Source organism: Chiloscyllium plagiosum, unplaced genomic scaffold (genome assembly GCF_037043375.1).
Source record: "Chiloscyllium plagiosum isolate Xiang-an unplaced genomic scaffold, Cpla_swu_hap1 HiC_scaffold_53X, whole genome shotgun sequence".
NCBI lineage: Eukaryota > Metazoa > Chordata > Chondrichthyes > Orectolobiformes > Hemiscylliidae > Chiloscyllium > Chiloscyllium plagiosum.
Window position 1 is genome coordinate 2714772 of NW_028270191.1, and position 26742 is coordinate 2741513.

The 26742-nt window shown below is 44.7% G+C and overlaps 1 protein-coding gene across 1 annotated transcript in view; it reads right to left on the minus strand.

The window, feature by feature from the left end:
* LOC122543404 (calcitonin gene-related peptide type 1 receptor-like) overlaps positions 1–26383 on the minus strand; it is a 196284-nt gene extending 169901 nt beyond the window's left edge. Inside the window, exon 1 of the mRNA XM_087985428.1 lies at positions 26301–26383. The gene's annotated coding sequence lies outside the window, so the exon portion shown is untranslated. The remainder of the gene's footprint in view (positions 1–26300) is intronic.
* Between the last annotated feature and the right edge of the window lie 359 nt (positions 26384–26742).

The window sequence follows — 26742 nt, forward strand, 5'->3', positions numbered from 1 at the left end:
ACCAACAGATCCTGTTGGAGGAGCAGAGAAAACAGGCTGAGAATAGAGCACAGATTGTGTTACTGTGCCTGTTATACAGTTAGAAAAGGCAGCACGCTGAAGACAAGAGGATAGAAAGGGATTGTAGATTATGAACTGAACAAAGACCAGTATTGCCACTGTTTCAGTTTAGCCAGAGTCAACCAGACTATTAGAAGTTAAAAATCACACAACACCAGCTGCTCCTTCATCAGACCACCTCATGAAGGAGCAGCATTCTGAAAGCTAGTGCTTCCAAATAAATCTGTTGGACTATAACCCGGCATGGTGTGATTTTTAACTTTGCACATCCCAGTCCAACACTAGCCCCTCCAAATCAAGACTATTTGGAGGAATCAGAGAAGGGGATCAGGGGATTCTGTGCCACAAAAACTGGTATGAGTTTTTATGAGAACTGTTATGAAAACTGGACAGAAGTTATGCAAGGGTTTGCTGTTTGATTGACCATATCTGGGAACAGAGGAAGGGATATCGCTGTCAATGCCAGCAAATCAAAAGCCAAATCCATTGAGTGAGAGGTGAGAGATTCTGCCAACTGGACGCATCAAATTTGTGCAAGACGGGCTCTTCTTCAGGCACTGAAAATGTGCAATTTCAAATCAACCTGTTGGGACTATAACCCAGTATCGTTTGATTCTTGACCTGGTCCAACTCACTCAGCTCCGGCATCCCCACATTAGGTCAGGTGTACCTTTGTTGTTCCAACCATACAAACTTTTTACTTGAATATAATTAGTCTGTTAATATTTGAATTCTGTTGATTCTAGTTGCTTTATTACAACAATGTTTTAAACAGTAAAAACTTAATCAGTTTTCTATCCATTGACTGTATAGATGACTGCCTTGTGCTTTGGGCAAAAGGCTGTGCTTTCTTTTGAGAAAGTTTCTTCAGTTTTAAAGTGAAACAGGGAAGTCTTCTGAAAAGAAAAAAGCTGTAATTGGACTTCCGTTCAAGCAGTTCCTTCTGAGAAGTGCCCAGATGAGCTAAGGCTGCTATGGGTAAGCAAATGGTTAATTGAAAGATCGAATTACAGCTGAACCAGAACCAACAGATCCTGTTGGAGGAGCAGAGAAAACAGGCTGAGAATAGAGCACAGATTGTGTTACTGTGCCTGTTATACAGTTAGAAAAGGCAGCACGCTGAAGACAAGAGGATAGAAAGGGATTGTAGATTATGAACTTCCCTTCTCCTAGATATTATGCTAAGCTACCATTGAAGTCTTCAGCAGGCAGAAGCTATGTTGTTCCCACTCTTCCTCCATGACAAGCTGGCACACAGACCAGAAATACTCAAACCACATGAAAGCCTCCTCCAGTTCACATACCAATGGAGGGGTTGCCAGCTAAGTCATTGGTAAAGAGGAGGCACATAGCATGGGAGATTGGAGGAAAGAAAGGGCCTTGAAGAGTGCTTAGGCCTCTCCCTCAACTTTTTGGTTCAAAACTCTTCTAATCGCCACCTATCAGCTGCAGGCTGATGGCTTGTTGCATGTTCTTCTGCCTGTCTTCATTAAAAATCTTCACCAGATATGGTGTCAGATCTGCAGCCAATGCACTGAGACTCGTCTACTTTGGTTTATCTCTCTCTCTCTCTCCAGCCATACAATATTTCTGCTGGATCTGCCCAATCATAGTACATACAACCCCAACAGCCTTTGGCCCACGATGTTGTGCTGATGATACCACATGGGCGGCATGGTGGCAGTGGGCGGCATGGAGGCACAGTAGTCAGCACTGCTGCCTTACAGTGCTAGAGACCCAGGTTCAATTCCCGCCTCAGGCAACTGTCTGTGTGATGTTTGTACATTCTCCCCTTGTCTGCGTGGGTTTCCTTTGGGTGCTCCGGTTTCCTCCCACAATCCAACAATGTGCAGGTTAGGTGAATTGGCCATGCTAAATTGCCCGTAGTGTTAGGTGAAAGGGTAAGTGTAGGGGAATGGGTCTGGGTGGGTTGTGCTTCGGCGGGTCGGTGTGGACTTGTTGGGCCGAAAGGCCTGTTTCCACACTGTAAGTAATCTAATCTAAACCAATCCCATTACCGTCCTCTCTGCATAAAATGGTGTATTTCATTTTGTTATCATTTGAGACAAAGGGCCTGAGAACCACAGCTCTGCAAGCTACCTCAAAACCTAATAAGAAAGCAGTCATGCTTAGAATTAACATAATGGCCTACCATTGTGAAGTATACAAGTTGGTAGGACCCTTGTAGTGCAGTGGTGGCATCCCTACCTCTAAGCCAGGTGGTCCACATTCAAGTCCCACCTGCGCTGTCCAAAACAGGTTGATTTAAACATAACAAAAGACCAGGTTTTACTGGTTTTACTGACTTTTCCTTCTGGAAAGTGCTTCTGGGTCCAATAGGAAAACATAATATAAAACCACCAACCCTGACCAATTGTGTCGAAACTGAAATTGGAATTGATAACATCAATTCTTCAGAGTTGCTACAAGCAAAAGGAATTCCGCCTGAAACATCAGAAGATAAACAAACTGGACTTTTCAAGAAAAAACTAATGGAAAACTAATGGCCTTTCTGGCATACTGAAAGCAAAACTTGACTTATGGAGAGAAATAATTTGAATACTGACAAAACCTGTCAGTCCAACAACACTGCTATCAGAATTTGGGATAATTTTGCAATGTTACAATTTCAGGCACAATCTCGCTGAGCAGGATTACTTTTGAGGAAATAAGACGTCACTGAAGGTGAATAACGAACATGTAAAACATCGGAATGTCTGGAAGCAAATGGGAATGTTTGATTTCCATTTTAAAGAAATTATAAGAATATTGTATGGACTGTCCAGGTTCCTGAATGGGATAGAATGGTCCATTGATGGGATGTCCTACTTAGGTTAAAAGATGCAGACAGGAAAATCACATCACTGACTGAGAATTGAAGTAACTCACCTTGGATATAATTCAATAGAATGTGTCAAACTGGTACTGCACTTTGGTAGGAAAAATCAAAAGGCAGATTATTACTTAAATGGAGAGAGAGACTCCTAAGAAGTGCAACACAGAGGGATCTGGGTGCTCATAGCCCAGAAGGTATAGGAGCAGAGTGAGGCCACATTGGGTCTGCTCCACCAGCCGATCATGGCCGATATAATTCACAGCCCCATTCTCCTTCCTTGACCTTGTAACCCTTACAATCAAGAACCTATCTATCTCAGTCTTCAATACACTCATCGACTTGCCCTCCAAAGCTTTCTGCAGCAATGTGTTGCCATTGTCTTACCAGACCATAGAGGCTGCTCTCTCATTAGAGAGAAGCGACTGGTGGTGATTTAACCTGAGGACCACCAGACCTCAAGCAATGGAAGAGGTTGACAGGGAGAGTCCTTCATGGTAACCTCAAACTGGTGATGGGAACTGAAACCACGCTATTGGCATGACACTGCTCTGTAAACCAACCATCCAGCCAACTGAGCTAAACTGCACCAATGACTTCCACAGATTCACCACTCCTGGCTGAGGAAATTCCTCTTCATCTCAATTTAAAGGATTGACCTTTCACTCTGAAGCTGTGCCCTCGGGTCTTAGTCTCTCCCACTTGTGTAAACATCATCCCCATGTCCACTCTATCCAGACCTCTCACTATTTTGTAAGTTTCAACAGATCCCCCCTGCCTTCTAAACTCTATCAAGTACAAACCCAGAGTCCTCAACAGCTGCTTATATGACAAGCCTTTCATCCCTTTGTAAACCTCCTCTGAACTGTCTCCAATGCCTGCACAGGATAGCAAAGATGATTCTCGATAGGAGTGAGAGAGACAGGGTGGTTGTCATGGGGGACTTCAACTTTCCAAATATTGACTGGGAACTCTATAGTACGAGTACTGTAGATGGGTCAGATTTTGTCCAGTGTGTGCAGGAGAGCTTCCTGACACAGTATGTAGACAGGCCAACAAGGGGCGAGGCCACATTAGATTTGGTACTGGGTAATGAGCCCAGCCAGGTGTTAGATTTGGAAGTAGGTGAGTACTTTGTTGATAGCGATCACAATTCTGTTATGTTTACTTTAGTGATAGAAAGGGATAGGTGCATACCTCTGGGCAAGAGTTACAGCTGGGGGAAGGGAAATTACGATGCAATTAGGCAGGATTTAGGAAGCATAGGATGGGGTAGGAAACTGCAGGGGATAGGCACATTAGAAATGTGGAGCTTATTCAAGGAAAAGCTCCTGAGTGTCCTAGATAAGTATGTACCTGTCAGGCAGGGAGGAAGCAGTAGAGCACGGGAGCCATGGTTTACGAAGGAAGTGGAATCGCTGGTCAAGAGGATGAAGAAGACTTATGTTAGGATGAGATGTGAAGGCTCAGTTAGGGCACTTGAGTATTACAAGGTAGCCAGGAAAGGCCTAAAGAGAGAGCTCAGAAGAGCCAGGAGGAGACATGAGAAGTTGTTGGCGGATAGGATCAGGGTAAACCCTAAGGCTTTCTTTAGGTATTGAAGGAATGACGAGAGTAAGATTAGGGCCAATCAAGGATAGTAGTGGGAAGTTGTGTGTGGAGTCAAAGGAGATAGGGGAAGCACTAAATGAATATTTTTTCGACAGTATTCACTCTAGAAAACGACAATGTTGTCGAGGAGATTAATGAGATACAGGTTACTAGACGAGGTGTGATTGAGGTTCACAAGGAAGAGGTATTAGAAATCCTGCAGAGTGTGAAAATAGATAAGACCCCAGGGCCGGATGGGATTTATCCTAGGATCCTCTGGAAAGCCAGGGAGGGGATTGCCGAGCCTTTGGCATTGATCTTTAAATCGTCATTGTTTACAGGAATAGTGCCAGAAGACTGCAGGATAGCAAATGTGGTTCCCCTGTTCAAGAAGGGGAGTAGAGACAACCCTGGTAATTATAGACCAGTGAGCCTTACTTCAGTTGTTGGAAAAGGTTATAAGAGATAGGATTTATAATCATCCAGAAAATAATAATTTGATTAGAGATAGCCAGCACGGTTTTGTGAAGGGTAGGTTGTGCCTCACAAACCTTATTGAGTTCTTTGAGAAGGTGATCAAACAGGTAGATGAAGGTAAACCGGTTGATGTGGTGTATATGGATATCAACAAGGTGTTCGATAAGGTTCCTCACAGTAGGCTATTGTACAAAATGGCAAGGAATGAGATTGTGGGAAATATCGCAGTTTGGATCAGTAATTGGCTTGCTGAAAGAAGACAGAGAGTGGTGGTTGATGGGAAGTGTTCATCCTGGAGTGGTACTAGTGGTATACCGCAAGGGTCGGTGTTGGGTCCACTGCTGTTCGTCATTTTTATAAATGACCTGGATGAGGGCGTAGAAGGGTGGGTTAGTAAATTCGCAGACGACGCTAAGGTCAGTGGAGTTGTGGATAGTGACGAAGTTGTAGGTTACAGAGAGACATAGATAAGCTGCAGAGCTGGGCTGAGAGGTGGCAAATGGAGTTTAATGCGGACAAGTGTGAGGTGATTCACTTTGGTCGGAGTAACCGGAATGCAAAGTACTGGGCTAATGGTAGTGTAGATGAGCAGAGAGATCTCTGTGTCCAGGTACACAGATCCTTGAAAGTTGCCACCCAGGTTGACAGGGTTGTTAAGAACGCATACAGTGTTTTAGCTTTTATTAATAGAGGGATCAAGTTCCGGAACCATGAGGTTATGCTACAGCTGTACAAAACTCTGGTGCGGCCGCACTTGGAGAATTGTGTACAGTTCTGGTCACTGCATTATAAGAAGGATGTGGAAGCTTTGGAAAGGGTGCAGAGGAGATTTACTAGCATGTTGCCTGGTATGGAGGGAAAGTCTTACGAGGAAAGGCTGAGGGACTTGAGGCTGTTTTCGTTGGAGAGAAGAAGGTTGAGAGGTGACTTAATAGAGACATTTAAGATAATCAGAGGGTTAGATAGGGTGGACACGGAGAGCCTTTTTCCAAGTATGGTGACGGTGAGCACGAGGGGGCATAGCTTTAAATTGAGGGGTGATAGATATAGGACAGATGTCAGTGGTAGTTTCTTTACTCACAGAGTAGTAATGGTACAGAATGCTTTGCCTGCAACGGTAGTAGATTCGCCAACTTTAAGTACATTTAAGTCGTCATTGGACAAGCATATGGACGTACATGGAATAGTGTAGGTTACATGGGCTTCAGATTGGTATGACAGGTCGGCACAACATCGAGGGCCGAAGGGCCTGTACTGCGCTGTTATGCTCTATATTCTATGTTCTATCCTTCCTCAGGTGTGGGGCCCAAATGTTAGCATACCATGCAGTGAGTAATTAAAAAGGCAAATGGGACACAACGTCCTGGATGTCAAGACAAGATTCTCACCAGTGAATAACAAGGGGCCTATTAGCAGGGATTATTGCACATTAAAGCCAAATTCCTAACTAATCACATTTCATTAATATAGTCAGGCAGAAACAACTTGGCCAGAATTCCTGACATGAAAGTGAGTATCTGGCATCTCCACCTCACCACTCGCTCCCTCAGAGCCTCCATCTTGGATGTCTGGCACCAACATTTCAAGATACGCTCCATGAGCAGTGGCCACTTTGGAAATGGACTGGCAACTCTCATTGAAATGGTGCAGTAAGGACATTTTGTGTACAGGAACTGACACAACGCACCAACTGGACCAGGGAGGCTCACAGCATCCTTGTCTTTTTATGTTTTGCCCCCAGGCTAGAGCTCAATGACTGATGATATTTCTGTCTTGCCTTGTTGTTCACTGCAGACACAAAACAGGCAGCTTATCATGGCACTCAGCAGTGATCAGTCAAGGTGGTGAACAGTTTGCTAATAGTACCTCGTGGCACACCGACCACATGTGCCAACAGCCTATGTGGGAAACACACTGCATGTGCATGAAACAAATGGCCATGTCACTGATTGATAAATCCATGGAGATGTACAGCACAGAAACAGACCCTTTGGTCCGACTCATCCACGCCGACCAGATATCATAAATTAATCGGGTCTCATTTGCCAGCACTTGGCCCATATCCCTCTAAGCCCTTCCTGTCTATATACCCATCCAGATGCCTTTTAAATGTTGTAATCGTACCAGCCTCCACCACTTCCTCTGGCAGCTCATTCCATACATGCACCACCCTCTGCGTGAAAAAGCTGCCCATTAGTTCCCTTTTATATCTGTCCCTGCTCACCTTAAATGTATGCCCTCTAGCTCTGGACTTCCCCACTCCAGAGAGAACAGACCTTGACTATTTACTCTAGACATGCCTTCATGATTTTATAAACCTCTATAAGGTCACCCCTCAGCCTCTGAGGCTCCAGGGAAAACAGCCCCAGCCTATAAATTGGAAGGGGACTAATATACTGGCAAGGAAATTTGCTAGAACTGCTTGGGAGGATTTAAACTAGTAAGGTGGGGGGTGGGACCCAGGGAGATAGTGAGGAAAGAGATCGATCTTAGACAGGTACAGCTGAGAACAGAAGTGAGTCAAACAGTCAGGACAGGCAGGGACAAGGTAGGACTAATAACTTAAACTGCATTTATTTCAATGCAAGGGGCCGAACAAGGAAGGCAGACGAATTCAGGGCATGGGTAGGAACATGGGACTGGGATATCATAGCAATTATAGAAACATGGCTCAGGGATGGGCAGGACTGGCAGCTTAATGTTCCAGGATACAAATGCTACTGGAAGGATAGAAAGGGAGGCAAGAGAGGAGGGGGAGTGGCATTTTTGATAAGGGATAGCATTACAGCTGTGCTGAGGGAGGATACTCCCGGAAATACATCCAAAGAAGTTATTTGGGTGGAACTGAGAAATAAGAAAGGGATGATCACCTTATTGGGATTGTATTATAGACCCCCCCAATAGTCAGAGGGAAATTGAGGAACAAACTTATAAGGAGATCTCAGCTATCTGTAAGAATAATAGGGTGGTGATGGTAGGGGATTTTAACTTCCCAAACATAGACTGGGACTGCCATAGTGTTAAAGGTTTAGATGGAGAGGAATTTGTTACGTGTGTACAAGACAATTTTTTGATTCAGTATGTGGATGTACCTACTAGAGAAGGTGCAAAACTTGATCTACTCTTGGGAAATAAGGCAGGCAGGTGACTGAGGTGTCAGTGGGGGAGCACTTTGGGGCCAGCGACCATAATTCTATTCGTTTTAAAATAGTGAGTATAAAGAAAGTAGGAGTATACTTAAGAGGAAAATTAGGAGGGCAAAACGGGGACATGAGATAGCGTTGGCAAATACAACTAAGGAGAATCCAAAGGGTTTTTACAAATATATTAAGGACAAAAGGGTAACTAGTGAGAGAATAGGGCCCCTCAAAGATCAGCAAGGTGGCCTTTGTGTGGAGCCACAGAAAATGGGAAAGTTACTAAATGATTATTTTGCATCAGTATTTACTGTGGAAAAGGATATGGAAGATATAGACTGTAGGGAAATAGATGGTGACATCTTGCAAAATGTCCAGATTACAGAGGAGGAAGTGCTGGATGCCTTGAAACGGTTAAAGGTGGATAAATCCCCAGGACCTGATCAGGTGTACCCAAGAACTCTGTGGGAAGCTAGTGAAGTGATTGCTGGGCCTCTTGCTGAGATATTTGTATCATCGATAGTCACAGGTGAGGTGCCGGAAGACTGGAGGTTGGCAAACGGGCGTGGTGCCATTTTTAAGAAGGGCGGTAAAGACAAGCCAGGGAACTATAGACTAGTGAACCTGATCTCGGTGGTGGGCAAGTTGTTGGAGGGAATCCTGAGGGACAGGATGTACATGTATTTGGAAAGGCAAGGACTGATTCGGGATAGTCAACATGGCTTTGTGAGTGGGAAATCATGTCTCACAAGCTTGATTGAGTTTTTTGAAGAAGTAACAAAGAAGATTGATGAGGACAGAGCAGTAGATGTGATCTATATGGACTTCAGTAAGGCGTTCGACAAGGTTCCCCATGATTAGCAAGGTTAGATCTCATGGAATACAGGGAGAATTAGCCATTTGGATACAGAACTAGCTCAAAGGTAGAAGACAGAGGGTGGTGGTGGAGGGTTGTTTTTCAGACTGGAGGCCTGTGACCAGTGGAGTGCCACAAGGATCGGTGCTGGGTCCTCTACTTTTTGTTATTTACATAAATGATTTGGATGTGAGCATAAGAGGTACTGTTAGTAAGTTTGCAGATGACACCAAAATTGCAGGTGTAGTGGACAGCGAAGACAGTTACTTCAGATTACAACAGGATCTGGACCAGATGGGCCAATGGGCTGAGAAGTGGCAGATGGAGTTTAATTCAGATAAATGCGAGGTGCTGCATTTTGGGAAAGCAAATCTTAGCAGGACTTATACACTTAATGGTAAGGTCCTAGGGAGTGTTGCTGAACAAAGAGACCTTGGAGTGCAGGTTCATAGATCCTTGAAAGTGGAGTCGCAGGTAGATAGGATAGTGAAGAAGGCGTTTGGTATGCTTTCCTTTATTGGTCAGAGTATTGAGTACAGGGGTTGGGAGGTCATGTTGCAGCTGTACAGGACATTGGTTAAGCCACTGTTTGAATATTGCATGCAGTTCTGGGCTCCTTCCTATCGGAAACATGTTGTGAAACTTGAAAGGGTTCAGAAGAGATTTACGAGGATGTTGCCAGGGTTGGAGGATCTGAGCTACAGGGCGAAGCTGAACAGGCTGGGGCTGTTTTCCCTGGAGCGTTGGAGGCTGAGGGGTGACCTTATAGAGGTTTACAAAATTATGAGGGGCATGGATAGGATAAGTAGACAAAGTCTTTTACCAGGGGTCGGGGAGTCCAGAACTAGAGGGCATACGTTTCGGGTGAGAGGGGAAAGATATAAAAGAGACCTAAGGGGCAATGTTTTCACGCAGAGGGTGGTACCTGTATGGAATGAGATACCAGAGGATGTGGTGGACACTGGTACAATTGCAACATTTAAGAGGCATTTGGATGGGTTTGGAGGGATCTGAGCCAGGTGCTGGCAGGTGGGACTAGATTGGGTTGGGATATCTAGTCGGCATGGACGGGTTGGACTGAAGGGTCTGTTTCCATGCTGTATATCTCTATGACTCTATGACTCTATTCATCCTTTCCCAATAGCTTAAAGTCAAAGGGAATTAATCCTCAGCGAAGAATGTGGTGCTGGAAAAGCACAGCCGGTCAGGTCGCATCCGAGGAGTAGGAGAGTTGACATTTTGAGCATTTAGCTCTTCATCAGGAATGAGGAGTAGACATGCTGGTCCTGGGCCTCCTCCAGCGCCAAACCCTAACCACCCGAAGTCTAGAGAAAGAACACCTCATCTTCCGCCTTGGGACCCTCCAACCACACAGCATCAATGCGGATTTCACCAGTTTCCTCATTTCCCCTCGCCTTACCTTATCCCAGATCCAATCTTCTAACTCGGCACCGCCTTCTTGACCTGTCCATCTTCATTCCCACCTATCCGCTCCACCTTCCTCTTCGATCTATCACCTTCACCCCCTACCTTTATCTACCTATCACATTCCCATCTACCGTACCCACTCCCAGCCCCACCGAACTTCCATTTATCTCTCAGCCCCCTTGGGCCACCGCTTAATTCCTAATGAAGGGCTTATGCTTGAATTACCAACTCTCCAGCTCCTCGGATGCTGTCTGATCGGCTGCTCTTTTCCAGCACTACACTCTCGACCCTGATCTCCAGCATCTGCAGTCCTCACTTTGTCCTTGGAATTAATCCTCAGTCAAGCTTGGGGTCTGCCATCAGTCAGCATGTTCCCACACAGTCAGTCAAGGGATTCATCTGATATCAGTCCAAGGGCATGGTCATTGTCAGGACCCTCTCCTTGTAGGGGTGATGAGTCAAATATCCAGAATGCTGGTACTGGTATTGGCTCTTCATGCCCTACAGTGGGCTGTTTTTGCCTGGAATGAGAGAAAAGGAGATAGTATGAGCCATGAAGGTGGCTGGTACAGCTGTTCATGCTGGTGAAATCTCCTGAGTGGGTAGGTGGTATAGAGGCCTTGCAGGGTGAGCAGAGTGGGGTTTGGGGACGGGTGTGAGGCAAGAGTGAGTGCAAGTGGAGCAAGATATTATAGGAATGAGTGTGGTAGAGCATGATCCTCGTGTGAGGTGGGTGCAGTAGCAAAGACACAGTGAGATAGCAGAGAAAAGATGGTAGCATTAACCCTGGCAGAGTGGAGAAGATCACTGACCTTCTTCCCACACTGCTCGGCATTCCTTTGGACCGTTGAGACCACACTGACCTGGGAAGAGGACAGTTCTCCTATGCACCAACTGAGCTCGCCAGGATCTCCAGTCCCTGTCTGCAAAGCAGGTTTCTAGAATTCCCATTATCTGCTATGTCTGGAGCAAAAGTCACAAAATATGCAGGGCAACTGTGGACTGACAGTGCCAGTCCTTTTAAAAATGGCAATGGTGCCAGGCATGCCAGTCTATCCCAGGATGTCCTGGCAGTTCCAGCCATATTGATTGGGACAATTGGGTTAGCATCAGATGAGAGTGGCATTACTGGAGCAGGGTGGATAGTTAATGAGGCAAACTTGAAACTTTTTTTATTCACTCATGGGACATGGGTGTCACTGACTGATCAGCATATATTGCCCATCCCTAGTTGCCCCTTGAGAAGGTGATAGTGAGCTGCCTTAGAACATAGAACATTACAGTGCAGTACAGGCCCATCGCTCCTCGATGTTGCGCCGACCTGTGGAACCAATTTGAAGTCGATCTATCCTACACTATTCCATTCTCATCCATATGCTTACCCAATGACTGTTTAAATGCCCTTAATTCTGGAGAGTCCACTACAGTTGCAGGCAGTGCATTCCACGCCCCTACTACTCACCGGGTAAAGAAACTACCTCTGACATCTGTCCTATATCTATCACCCCTCAATTCAAAGCTATATCCTCTCATGCTAGCCATCACCATCCGAGGAAAAAGGCTCTCACTGTCCACCCTATTTTACCCTGATTATTTTATATGTCTCAATTAAGACACCTCTCAACCTTCTTCTCTCTAACGAAAACAGCCTAAAGTCCCTCAGTTTTTCCTTGTAAGACCTTCCCTCCATACCAGGCAACATCCTAGTAAATCTCCTCTGAACCCTTTCCAAAGCTTCCACATCCTTCCTATAATGTGGTGACCAGAACTGGATGCAATACTCCACGAGAGTTTTGTACAGCTGCAGCATGACCTCTGGTTCCAAAACTCAATTCCTCTACCAATAAAAGCTAACACACTGTATGCCTTCTTAACAACCCTATCAACCTGGGTGGCAACTTTCAGAGATCTGTGCACATGGACAGCAAGATCTACACTACCAAGAATCTTACCGTTAGCCCAGTACTCTTTATTCCTGTTGCTCCTTCCAAAGTGAAACACCTCACACTTTTCTGCCACCTCTCAGCCCAGCTCTGCAGCTTATCTAAGTCCCTCTGTAAAAGACAACATCCTTTGGCACTATCCACATCTGTAGTAACCTTAGTGTCATCCGCAGTTTTACGAACCCATCCCTCTATGCCCTTATCCAAGCAATTTATAAAAATGACAAACAGCAGTGGCCCCAAAACAGATCCTTGTGGTCCGCCATGAGTAACTGTACTCCAGGATGACTATTTCCCATCAACCAACACCCTCTGTATTCTTTCACTTAGTCAATTTCTGATCCAAACAACTAAATCACCATCAATCCCATGCCTCTGTATTTTGTGCAATAGCCTCCTGTGGGGAACCTTATCAAACACCTTACTGAGATCCAGATACACCACATCAACCACTTTACCTCATCCACTTGTTTGGTCACTATCTCAAAGAACTCAATAAGGTTTGTGAGGCACGACCTACCCTTCACAAAACCGTGTTGAGTATCCCTAATTATTTCTCTCTAGATGATTATAAATCCTATCTCTTGTAACCTTTTCCAACACTTTACCCATAACTGAAGTAAAGCTCACTAGTCTATAATTACCAGGGTTGTCTCTACTCCCCTTTCTGAACAAGGGGGACAACATTTGCTATCCTCCAGTCTTCTGTAGACAATGACGATATTAAGATCAAAGCCAAAGGCTTTGCAATCTCCTCCCTGGCTTCCCAGATAATCGGAGGATAAATCTCAACCTGTCCAGGGACTTATTTATTTTCACACTTTCCAGAATTGCTAACACCTCCTCCTTGTGAAACTCAATCCTGTCTAGTCTGTTTGTCTGTCTCTCTGTATTCTCCTCAAAAACATTGTCTTTTTCCAGTGTGAATACTGACGAAAAATGTTCATTAACGCTTCCCCTATCTCCTTAGACTCCACGCACAACTTCCCACTACTATCCTTGATTGGCCCTAATCTTTCTCTTGTCATTTTTTTATTCCTGATATACCTATAGAAAGTTTTAGAGTTTTCCTTGATCCTATCTGCCAACAATGTCTCACGTCCCTGCCTGGCTCTTCTTAGCTCTTTCTTCATGTCTTTCCTGGCTAACTCGTAACTCTCAAGCGCCCAAACTGAGCCTTCACATCTCATCCTAACATAAGCCTCCTTCTTCCTCTTGACAAGAGATTCAACTTCTTTGGTAAACCATGGTTCCCTTGCTCGACCACTTCCTTCCTGCCTGACAGGTATATACTTATCAAGGACACGCAGTAGCTGTTCCTTGAATAAGCTGCACATTTCAATTGTTTCCTTCCCCATCCTTTGCATCTTAAATCTTGCCTAATCGCATCATAATTGCCTTTCCCCCAGCGATAACTCTTGCCCTGCGGTATATACCGATCCATTTCCATCGCTCTCGTAAACATAACCAAATTATGGTCACTATCACCAAAGTGCTCATCTGCCTCCAAATCTAACACCTGCCCAGGTTCATTACCCAGCACCAAATCTAATGTGACCTCGCCCCTTGTTAGCCTGTCTGCATACTGTGTCAGGAAACCCTCCTGCTCACATTGGCCAAAAACTGACCCATCTAAATTACTCGAACTGTAGTATTTCCAGTCAATATTTTGAAAGTTAAAGTCCCCCATAACAACTACCCTGTTACTCTCGATCTTATCCAGGATCATTTTTGCTATCCTTTCCTCTACATCTCTGGAACTATTCGGAGACCTATAGAAAACCCCCAACAGGGTGACCTCTCCTTTCCTGTTTCTAACCTCAGCCCATACTATCTCTGTAGATGAGTCCTCAAAAGTCCTTTCTGACACCATAATATTGTCATAGAATCATAGAGTCATAGAGATGTACAGCTCTTGACTAACAATGCCGCACCTCCCCCTCTTTGACCATCTTCTCTGTTCTTATTGAAACATCTAAACCCCTGAACCTGTGACAATCATTCCTGTCCCTGCTCTATCCATGTTTCTGAAATGGCCACAGCATCGAAATCCCAGGTACCAACCCATATTGCAAGTCCACCCACTTTATCCCGGATGCTCCTGCTCACCAGTGAACCCTTGTGACCTTGAAACCTCATTTCTGATCTCTCTGCTCTCGACCTCCTGGACACTGGAATTACAATTTAGTTTCCCATCCCCCTGCTGAATTAGCTTAAACCTGCCAGAAAAGCATTAGTGAGTTTCCCCCGAGATATTGGTATCCCTCTGGTTCAGTTGTAAACAATCTGTTTGTACAGGTACCACCTACCCCAGAATGAGCCCCAAATATCCAGGTATCCTGCGCCATCCCTGTAGACACATGTTCAACTCCTCTCTCTCCTTATTCCTCGCCTCACTAGCTCATGGCAGGGCAACAAACCAGAGATAACTCTGTTTTTTCTAGCACTAAGCTTCCACCCTAGCTCAATGACAATGACAATAGCATGAGAAGCCTTGCTACACCTTGTGGAGAGAAACTTTCCAAAAGACGCAACAAAAATAAGAGAAGATGCAGCCTTTAATCTTTAACCTTCGAGTTTAGTTATGCTTGCTGTTACTATTGAACAAAGCTAATAAAATGTAAAGAAGAAATGTAGGAATAGGGCACAGTATAGAAAAATTCCAAAGGGAGGGTGATTATTTGGTAATGATGTCAATTGGAAATGAATTGACTCACAGTAGAAGTCGAAATTTGATACGTTCCAAGGAGGACCAGGACGCCAAAGTGTTAAACAGAAGGGACATTATTAGTTCGGTGTTCACTCTACAGTCAGCAGAGTTAATGAGAGCTGACTGTCTGCCCAAAATGGCTGGTGATCTCATCAATATGTCCCTTGACTAAACTCAAAATGACAGTCCACCACATTGACACAAATACACAACATCCCTCCCCTTTTCCGTCAGATGCTCCTGCAATGAAAACATTCACAATCATACATACAACACTCAATAGATAACATATTCTGGTGGACATCACTTCCTGTGATGCTGCAGGTGTACTTCAGGTGTCTGTCTGTCTTTCTTGTTCATTTTAATGTTTGGTGTTTTAGGCATACAAAGAACATAATCTTTTCCTGAGACGACAAGATGCTCACACAGTGTCATGGTATTGTCCACGAAGATATTGTCTCCCTCAGATGCTCCAGTTATTGTTGTGTCCTCGGGTAGAGCCAGGTCTCTGTTTGGCACAGTTATCTTCAATTAATATTGCCTCTGGCACATTCATTCTGAGTTGCCAAGAGTTGATCTGCATGTCTTCTCCACACTACATTGTCTCACATTGTATGATACAGGAGACTGGTCCAGTCTGTACAATAATGATGGATGAATGATGATATATTGTCATGTGTATTTTACAGTGAATACGACAATAAAATACAATCCATCACCATTTTGAAGAGTATAAGAATATAACTGATAGAGCTGAAAGGGAGCCAATCTATGTCATGCTGTTTCCGCCATGAGTCCTGAGCTGGCTGACCAACAACAAATGCGCTGGCACCTCTCCTCCACCACCTCTCCTCCATCTGCCTTGGACCCACCAACGCAGGAGTCGCCACTCTTCAGGTGCCATCTCTTCGTCATTGGGACCACCTCACCAACAGGCTGCCAATGCCGAAGCCACTGTCGGGTCCCATTCTGGACCCACACTCACCCTGCAACCAGCAAGCCCCAGATGGCACCCACTTTTCAGCAGTGCTGTATTCCCTCACCAACACTTCAAGTCATAGAGATGTACAGCACGGAAGCAGACCCTTCAGTCCAACCCGTTCATGCCAACTAGATATCCCAACCCAACCTAGTCCCACCTGCCAGCACCCAACCCATATCCCTCTAAAACCTTACTATTCATATACCCATCCAGATGCCTTTTTAATGTTGTAATTGTACCAGCCTCCACCACTTCCTCTGGCAGCTCTTTCTACACACGTACCACCCTCTGCGTGAAAAGGTTGCCCCTTCGGTACCCTTTGATATCTTTCCCCTCTCACCCTAAACTTATGCCCTCTAGTTCTGGACTCTCCTACCCCAAGGAAAAGACTTTGTCAATTTATCCTATCCATGCCCCTCATGATTTTCGAAACCTCTATAAGGTCACCCCTCAGCCTCCGATACTCCAGGGAAAACAGCCACAGCCTGTTCAGCCTTTCCCTGTAGCTCAAATCCTCCAACCCTGGCAACATCCTTGTAAATCTTTCCTGAACCCTTTCTAGTTTCACAACATCCTTCAGAGAGGGACATTTTTTATTCTAAATGGGGTGTTTGGCCTTGTTCTCCCATGAGAAAACCAGTTCCTGTTGTTTCCTGTCTTTTGTTATGAGTGGTTTCAACAAATCAAGTGCCGTGTACAACTGACAGTTTACCATAAGCAAAGCTGGAAGAATTTGAGTGGCCGAGTGGATTGTTTTCCAGTATTGTTCAGAAAAATTGGTTTGGCCATTTGGATAGAGATCCTTGTTCTTGAGTTGCCGTGAAATCTTAAATGGGAAGGGCCTCCATAGTCTAACGTGCCATGACAACTTAAGCATGACTTCACTGAGGCTGCCTATTTCTATCCAAGTCCTAGCTCTAAACGTTTCCCTCCATGTGGGGCATTCATTACTCAGAGCGTACCTCCAGGTCGGAGCAAGTGGTGAGTTTTTTTGTATTGTTCACCTCTTCCCTGGAGTGATTTCTTTTTCTGACTGACCACAAAGACCTTCGTGCTGTCTCTCAGACTACTTGCATCTGGGAAAACAGGACGGGAATGTTTCGACAAAAAAACAGAAAATGATGGAGAGAGAAACAGATTCGGGTCCAGTGACCCTTCCTTCAGAAGGAATGTTTAGGCCTGTCTAGCAGCTCAGATCTTAGCTAATGAGACAAGAGACACATGGAAAACATTATGTAAAGATGGCATGCTCATGCGAAAGATCCCTGATTGTGTTTGACCAATCTCCTTATGCATGGGGCTGAAGATGATTGGGGTGAGGGAGGGATTAACTGAATAACAGTCAGAATAAAGGCACCTTCAGTTTGTTTTTACAGGGTGGAGAGACCAGTAGAAATAAGGCAAGATGGAAGGGAGAGAGAAAGTCCGAAAGGCATAAAGAACAACGCTGCACACTCTGTTGACAGGGTAGTAAAAGCCATTCCCTCTCCCTACATAGTTGGTCTAACTGTTCCGGATTCTCTCTCTGAAGACTGTAATCTTATGAATCGATTTGACACAACTCTGTACCCAGTAGTTCTGTTAGATCTAACTATTCCCCTCCACTTTGCTAATCTCATCTGAACCTTCCATTGCATATTCTGTCCTTTCACAGGGCCGTGGAGGAAAAGCATTTGGAATTCAAGATAAATATATCCATACAGTGCCATTCATCCAACCCCTGCACTGAGAATCGGGACAGTTTTGTCATGATCTCTTCCTCTTTCATATTTCTCTGGGTACTTCACAAGACTGTTATTTAAGTTGGCCCCAACCTGTCAAGACTAGATCTTAGGGTCGTGGCCAATATTTATCACTCAATGATCATCACGAAGGCTATTTGATCTGACCTTCATCACATGTTTTTGTTCATGCTATTGCTGTACTGTTTCTTGCATTACAATAGTGACAGCAGTTGAGAGCTGGCTGTGAAGTGCCCTGCGCCATCCTGAGGTTGTGAAAAGTGCTATATAAATGCAGAACTCTATTTTTATTGTGCACAAAATTGCTTTAATTGTCAATAATGACGAAGGTACTTTATTAAAATCCAACAGCTCCCATCTATAACAGCCTGATGCAGTGAGAGGGTTCGAGATGGAAGTGTTTGTTTTTGTCCCACTAGTTCCTCAAAGATTGTCGTTGTTTGTGTCTTTCAGCGATTTGCTGGCAAACATATCTCAATATTACCTGGAGGCCAATTTAGGTACTGCAGCATCATGAACTCCTTCTTAACTTGCTCCCAGCTACAGTCAGCAGAAAGAAGATGTTACTTTGATAAAGTACTCAACAAACTGAATTTTGAAAAGCAGTAATGTTAAGCAAAATACCGACAAAATTTTAAAAAAAGAAAATCATTGGCTTCACTGTAACTTTATTGAAATGGTTAACAAAACTACCAGTAAGTAACTGTTATAATATAGTAAAATCCCATAAACACACCCTTGAAAACATAAATAAAATAGATTGTCTCACATACAATTCGAGCAGCAGGAGAGAACCCCAGCTTTTAGCTGTAACAGAGTGAGGAATAAAAGCTTCCACATCCAGTTTCAAGACCCCAGCAACTGCAGAAAGTGAAAACAAAAAATTCTGGTTCTGTGGGAGCTTGACCCCACTCATTCAGGCTGCTTCTATTGTTTCAACTTTAAAATAAAGCCCCAAGGTTTCACAAGCTGTTTACTTTAATAGCTTAATTTGGCTTTGTCTCAACCTTTCTTCATAAAAAATCCAGGACAGAATACACCTCTTAAAGCTATAGTATTGTCACAGTATCCATCCATTCTGTGCTTGCTCATGTATCCATACAACTGTCTGTCAAGCCTTGTTCTTGCATCTGCTTTCAACACCTCCCCAGGCACCCACCACCCTCCATTGCTCTGTTCCTTCTTTTCCGGGCTCTCTTTCCACCTCTATCGTTGCTGGAATCTTGTTTACAAACAGGAATACATAGCTGATATGCTGCACATCAAATCTGTTTATCTACAAAAAGCACAAAGCTACCATGAAAGAGGGAGCAGGATCTGTCCTGCACACAGCAGACTGACCTGGCAAAACATCCGGCAGTCTTACTGTTTGTCTGCAAGACTAACACTCACACTGAACGTTCAGCAACATCTTTCTTTCTTTCTCTGTCTGTCTTCCTCTCTTTCTCTGCCATCCTCTCTCTTTCTGGCGTTGCAATCCGATGGGTTTGGATGTATCGCAGGGGATGTATCGTATTTTACCACCTGAAGGTTGAAGTTTCCACAGGCATTGATAATCGAAATGAATTCTCAATCATTTATTGACCAAGTTGCTCTGGATTTCTGTCACATGCAAATATTAGAAATGATTAAAAACTGCCCATTTCTTTTAAAAGATGGATACTGCTGGACTTTGAAAATGGCTGCTATGGATCGCCTCACTCCTGGAACTGCAATTGGTCAAGCTTCCGGAAGCTTTGAGAAGTCGATTACAAGGGGCAGGCCGGGTCAGTTTCCCTGTAGAATTTCAGAGCTGCCATTGTCAGGACCCAAAGCCAAAACACTGATTCAATATGCCCAGACTCCCCGTCTCCAAACTTGGCTCAGTAACAAAGGACACCCATTGAAATTCATATAATCAAAACAAAATAGTTTGAATGCTGGAGATCTGAAATAAAAACGGTGCTGGAGAAAACTCAGCATAACTGGAGAAAGAAAATGAGTTAATGTTTGGAGTTCAACATGAATCTTCTAGGAAACAGTCATTATACCTAAGGAAATGTGCAACTATGTATCTTTGATTGTATCTTCAATGGTTTGACCATGAGGATAGAGGCTACATTGTTAACAGAAAAATATTTTGTTGCTGTCCACTGTATTCTGATGAAAGGTCATAGAATCCCTACAGTGTGGAAACAGGCCCTTCAGCCCAACAAGTTCCAATAAGTAACCTCCAATAAGTAACTCACCCAGACCCATTCCCCGAACCTATGACTCTACATTTAACCCTACCTAATGCACGTAACCTACGCATCCCTGGACATTATGGGCAATTTAGCATGGCCAATTCACCTAACCTCTGGAATGTAGGAGGAAACCGGAGCACCCGGAGGAAACCCACGCAGACACGGAGAGAATGTGCAAACTCCACACAGACAATCAGCTGAGGCTAGAATTGGACCCGGGTCCCTGGCGCTGTGTGGCAGCAGTGCTAACCACTGGGTCGCAGTGCCGCCCACCAGCTATATGGGTGGTGTCATTTTTAGAGTTTGGAGTTAAAACTAGTGGCATATTGGTGTTGGTTACTTCTGTTTGAAGGGGTTCAAAATAAAATAAAGTCAGATACTTCTTACAGAACTGTTACCTAATCCAGTACGGGTCAGAAAACAGGTGACGTCAAGTCTCAGAGTAAAGGGTCGACCCTTTAGAACTGAGATGAGGAGGAATTTCTGAAGCCAGAGGATAGTGAATCTGTGGAACCAATTGGAAGTGGACAGGTAGGACAGGTCAAGAGGTCAGTGCTGAGTTGGAAGGTTGGATCTGGGGTAAGGTGGAGAGAGTGGTGAAATCTACATTGATGCCGTGTGGTTGGAGGGTCCCAAGGCAGAAGATGAGGCACTCTTCCTCCAGGCATCAGGCATCGGGGGCCTAGAATCTGGCGGTGGATTGCAGGGGCTGATTCGAGTAGTTTATTTGTAGACAAAGGGACCTCCGGCAAGTGGGAAGCTTTTAAAAAGTGAGATCGTTAGAGTTCAAGGTCGACATGTTCCTGTGAGGGTGAAAGGCAAGGTTGGCAGGAATAGGGAAGCCGGGATGACAAGAGATGTTGAGGCTTTGACCAGAAAAAAGAAGCAGGTATGGATCAGGTACAGGCAACTGGGATCAAGGGAATCCCTGGAGGTATATTGGGAATACAGGAGTTTACTGAAGAAGGAAATCAGGAGGGTGCGAGATAGCCTTGGCTGAGAAGATTAGGATGAATCCAAAAAGGTTCTTTAAGTATATTAAAGTAAAAGAAAAACAATAACTAGAGAGAAAATCGGGCCACTCAAGGACCAAAGTGGAGATGTATGTGCAGAACAGCAGCAGATGGGCAAGGTCTTCAATGAATATTTCTTCTCTCTGTTTACTGGCCTTCATCAGTCAGGGCACTGAGTATAGAAATTGGGAAGTTATGTTGCAGTTGTACAGGATGTTGGTGAGGCCGAACCTGGAGTATTATGTTCAGTTTTGATCACCTTGCTATCGGAAGGATGTTATCAAACTGGAAACAGTGCCAAAGAAATTTTCAAGAATGTTGCCTGGACTCAAGGGTCTGAGTTATAGGGAGGGGTTGGACAAGCTAGGACACTTTTTGTTGGAGCAGAGGAGACTTCGAGAGGAGGGGGAATCATATAGAAATTTATAAGATAATTGGAGGCATGGATAACTTGAATGCACTCAGTGTTTTTCCCAGGGTTAGGGAATTGAGGACTAGAGGGCATCAGTTAAAGGTTAGAGGGGAAAGCATAAAAAGGAACATGACGAGTAACATTTTTACACAGTGGATGGTACGCATATGGAATGAACTGCCAGCGGAAGTGGTCGAGGTGGATACGTTAACAACATTCATGAAAAGCATTTGGACAAATACATGGCCAGAAAGTATTAGAATGATATGGAGAAAGTGAGGATTGCAGATGCTGGAGATCAGAGTCGAGAGTGTGGTGCTGGAAAGAACAGCCGGTCAGGCAGCATCAGAGGAGCAGGAGAGTTGACGCTTTGGACATAAGGAATGAGGCTTGTGGGCCAGAGGGGTGGAGAGATAAATGGGAAGAGGGTGGGGCTGGACGGGAAGGGAGCTGTGAATGAGATAGGTAGGTGAAGGTACGGGAGAAGGTGATAGGTTGGAGAGGAGGGTGGAGCGGATAGGTGGGAAAGGTGATTGACAGGTCAGGAGGATGGTGCCCAGTTGGAGACTTGGAGCTGGCATAATGTGGGGGGAGAGGAAATGAAGGAAGTGTTGAAATCCACATGGAACCGGTGTGGTTGCAGGGTCCCAAGGTGGAATATGAGGCATTCTTCCTTTAGGCCAAGTGCAGGGAAATGGGGTTAGCGTGGATGGATAGTTTGGTCAGCCTTGACCAGTTTGGGCCAAAAGGCCTGCCTCGGTGCTGTAGGACTCTGTGACTCTATTAGTGGGGGATGTTCACCGATGATTGCACAATGTTCAGCACCATTCTCGACTCCTCAGATACTGAAGTTGTCCATGTTCAAATGCAACAAGATCTGGACAATATCCAGGCTTGGGCTGATAAGTGGCAAGTGACATTTGTGCCACACAAATGCCAGGCTATGATCATCAACATTACTAATGAAGAGCTTATGCCCAAAACATGGATTCGCCTGCTCCTTGGATGCTGTGCTTTTTTCAGCACCATATCGTTCGTCTCTGGATTAATTGGCCATCAACTCCCCTTTCTTTACCATTCTCTTCACTGTTCACATTGTTTCTTACTCTCATGTTTTGAAACCATACCCAGTACACCAAGGCCTCGTCATTAGTATACATCAGGGAGTGCAAGAACAGGATATCTCTGCAGGACTTCCTCAGGGGAGTGTCCTTCATCCAACAACCATAGTTTGATTTGAGATAGTCAGCACAGCTTTGTGAGAGGCAGTCCTGCCTCACAAGTGTCATTGAATTCTTTGAGGATGTGACAAAACAGATTGATGAAAGTAGAGTAGTGGATGTGGTGTACATGGATTTTCACAAGGTGTTTGATAAGGTTCCCCATGGTAAGCTCATTCAGAAAGTAAGAAGGCATGGGATACAGGGAAATCTGGCTGTCTGGATACAGAATTGGCTGGCCCATAGAAGGCAGAGGGTGTTGGTAGATGGAAATTATTCAGCCTGGAGCTCGGTGACCTGTGGTATTCCACAGGGATCGGTTCTGGGACCTCTGCTCTTTGTAGTTTTTATAAATGACTTGGATGAGGAAGTGGGAGGGTGGGTTAGTAAGTTTGCCGATGACACAAAGGTCAGTGGAGTTGTGAATAGTATGGCAGCTGTTGTTAGGTTGCAACAGGACATTGACAGGATGCAGAGCTGGGCTGATAAGTGGCAGATGAAGTTCAACCTGGAAAAGTGTGAAGTGATTCATTTTGGAAGGTCGAATTTGAATGAAAATTATAGGGTTAAAGGCAGTGTGGAGGAACAGAGGGATCTTGGGGTCTACATACATAGATCCCTCAAAGCTGCCATCCAAGTTGATAGGGGTGTTAAGAACGCGCTGTGATGTGTTGGCTTTCATTAAAAGGGCATTGAGTTTAAGAGCTGCAAGATTATGCTGCAGCTCTATCGACTCCTGGTGAGACCACACTTGGAATATTGAGTTCAGTTCTGGTCGCCTCATTATAGGAAGGATGTGGAAGCTTTAGAGAGGGTGCAGAGGAGATTTACCAGGATGCTGCCTGGACTGGAGGGCATGTCTGATAAAGAAGGGTTGAGAGAACTTGGGCTTTTCTCATTGGAGTGAAGATGGATGAGAGGTGACTTGATAGAGATGTATAAGATGATGAGAGGCATAGATGGAGTACATAGTCAGAGACCTTTTTCCATAGGAAAAATGGCTATCAGGAGGGGGCATAATTTTAAGGTGATTAGAGGAAGGTTTCGGGGAGATGTCAGAAGTAGGTTCTTTATGCAGAGAGTGGTGGGTGGGTTGAATGCACTGCCAGCAGTCGTAGTAAAGTCAGATATATTAGGGACATTTAAGCGACTCTTAGATAGGCACATAGATGATGTACAATGAAAGGTATGTAGGTTAGTTTGATCTTAGAGTAGGATAAAAGGTCAGCACAACATCAAGGTCCAAAGGGCCTGGACTGTGCTGTACTGTTCTATGTTCTATGTTCAATTTAACCTTCAGCAATTTCACCAGTGATCTTCCTTCTATCGCATTTCCAATGCCCCTCCCCCAAGTCCCTCCTCCCTACCTTTTATCTTAGCCTGTTTGGCACACTTTCCTCATTCCTGAAGAAGGGCTCATGCTCCTGCTTCTCCTGCTCCTTGGATGCTGCCTGACCTGCTGCACTTTTCCAGCAACACATTTTCAGCATCTTCCTTCTATCATAAGGTTCAAAGTGGGGATGTTCACCGATGATTGTACAATGTTCAGTGTCATTTGGACTCCTCAGATAGTGATGCAATCTATGTTCAAATGCAGCAAGTCAACATTCAAGCTTGGCAAATAACATTTTGTGCCACACCAGTGCCAGGCAATCACCATCTCCAACAAGAGAGAATCTCACCATCATCTCTTGACATTCAATGGTATTACCATTGCTGAACACTCCACTGTCAACGTCAGTGGGGGTTACCATTGACCAGAAATTGAAGTGGGCAAAAGTGAGGACTGCAGATGCTGGAAACCAGAGTTTAGATCAGAGTGGTGCTGGAAAAGCACAGCAGGTCAGGCAGCATCCGAGGAGCAGGAAAATCAACATTTCGGGCAAAAGCCCCTTCATCCTGATGAAGGGCTTTTGCCCGAAACATCGATTTTCCTGCTCCTCGGATGCTGCCTGACCGGTTGTGCTTTTCCAGCACCACTCTGATCTAAACCCCAGAAACTGAAGTGGGCTAGTCATATAGATACAGTGGCTACAAGAGCAGCTCAGAGGTTAGGAATTATGTGCCAAGTAACCCACCTTGAAAGTGTTACGGAATATTCTCCACTTGTCTAGTTCCAACAACACCCCAGGAGTTTAACACCATCCAGGACAAATCAGCCTGCTTGGTTCGTACAATATCAGAAATATTCACTCCTTCTACCACCAATGCTCAGTAGCAACAGTGTGTACCATGTACAAGATGAAATTCCAACAATTCACCAAAGTTCTTTAGACAGCAGCTTCCAAACTCATGACCGCTCCTATCTAGAAGGCCAATGCAGCAGATACATGGAAGCACCAGCCCCTGCACCTTCCGCTTTAAGCAACTCAACATCTTGACTTTGAAATATGACGCTGTCCCTGCAGTGCTGCTGGGTCAAAACCCAGGAACTCCTGCCTACCCCACATAAACAGCAGTGGTTCAAGAAGGTACATCTCTCACACTTCCTTCACAGCAATTAGGGATGGGCCAGCCCATGATGGCCACATCCTGTGAATTTTTTTTTATAAATCAAAAGGCAAGCACACAAGACTCAGAAAGGTGATTTTCCCTGTGGGTTGGGGAATCTAGGACACAGTGACACAGTCTCAGGATAAAGGGCTGACTGTTTGGGACTGAGATGAGGAGAAACTACTCCACTCAAAGGGTTGTCAATCTTTGGAATTCTCTACCCTCGAGGGTTGTGGATGCTTCATCATTGAATATACTTCAGGCTGGGATTTTATAGATTTTTGACGTCTCAGGGAATCACTGGATACAGGGAGCGGGCAGGAAAATGATGTTGAAGCTGAAGATCAGCCATGATGGTATTGGACCAGACTCAAGGGACTGAATGGTCTCTGTCTGCCTCGATCTCGTGTTCTTGAGGGATGTGAGACAAAGGTCAAACTTTAATTGAACGACAGAGAGACTCAAGGGGCTTAAGTGGTCTCTTTCAGTTTGCATGCTCCGGTGTCATTTTCCAGACATCAGCTCCGATGATGCAGCACTCCGACAGCTCTGCACTGGAGGGTAAACCTAAAACAGGGGCCAATGCTTCCTGTGGACTCCGAGCTGAGAGCACCACCACTGAGCCAAGCTGTAACAGAACTCGAAACGTGAGGGAGACACGGAATAAAGAAGCACTTCTTAGAGTGGTCGGAAGGTGGGAGGGATGGGGGCTTGCTGGGTCTGTACTGTCTGCACTTTTGTATGTAACAGTATTGTCTAATGTACAAATGTCATTGTTGATGTCTCTTTATATTTTTATGTGAAACTGGGATTTGAGGTTTGTCCTCATGTCCCTGTAAACTGGTTGAACGGTAGGGTTTGGGGCCTGGCTTTGCTGCTCCTCTCCGTTGTAAAATTGCTGTCTCTTGTATACAGCTGTAAATGTAACTGTTTGTTGTAAACTGTTTTTGTAATTTGTTTAATAAAATAAAAAAAAGAAGCACTTCACAGATCACTGGCGACAGGGCTTTCACATCGTGCAATGGCATTCTGAATAGCCTGGACTTTGCCTACATCTCCAACTGCAATCTGTGTGATATGGATAATTGGCACAATAAAGGTTTTTGTTAAATTATTGGAGACTGAAATTTTCCAGACTCAATTCTTCTCTCTGTAGCAGTTACGATAAAATAATCTTACCTGCTGAATTAGTAGTGCCTCAGTTGCCAATAAGTTCAATGGTCAGCAAATGTAATGTGCATTACATGGAGTCCACAGTAACCTCGGCATAGCTTGTATCCCATCACAATAAATCATGTAACGCAACAATGTGGGGAAGGCTTGGCAATGTTGGAGAGACTACGGGACAGGAAGTGCATGTGCCTGTGCACAGAGTTCAGCCCAGTCTCCTGCAGGGCAAAACACTTTCCAGACAAATATTGCAGCTGGTTTTAGCTCCAGATCAGGCTTTTGGAGTATTATTAACTCAAACGTGCACAGACAATGCAGTTCAGGTCATTTCACAACCGCGGCAGGAAGTGAAAAACCATGCCATATTGTTCCCATTGTAAAGCAGGAACCTCTTGAGGAAGCCGTTTTGTATTGGATCACAGCCTTAGCTCATCATGCAAATTTTTGAAGT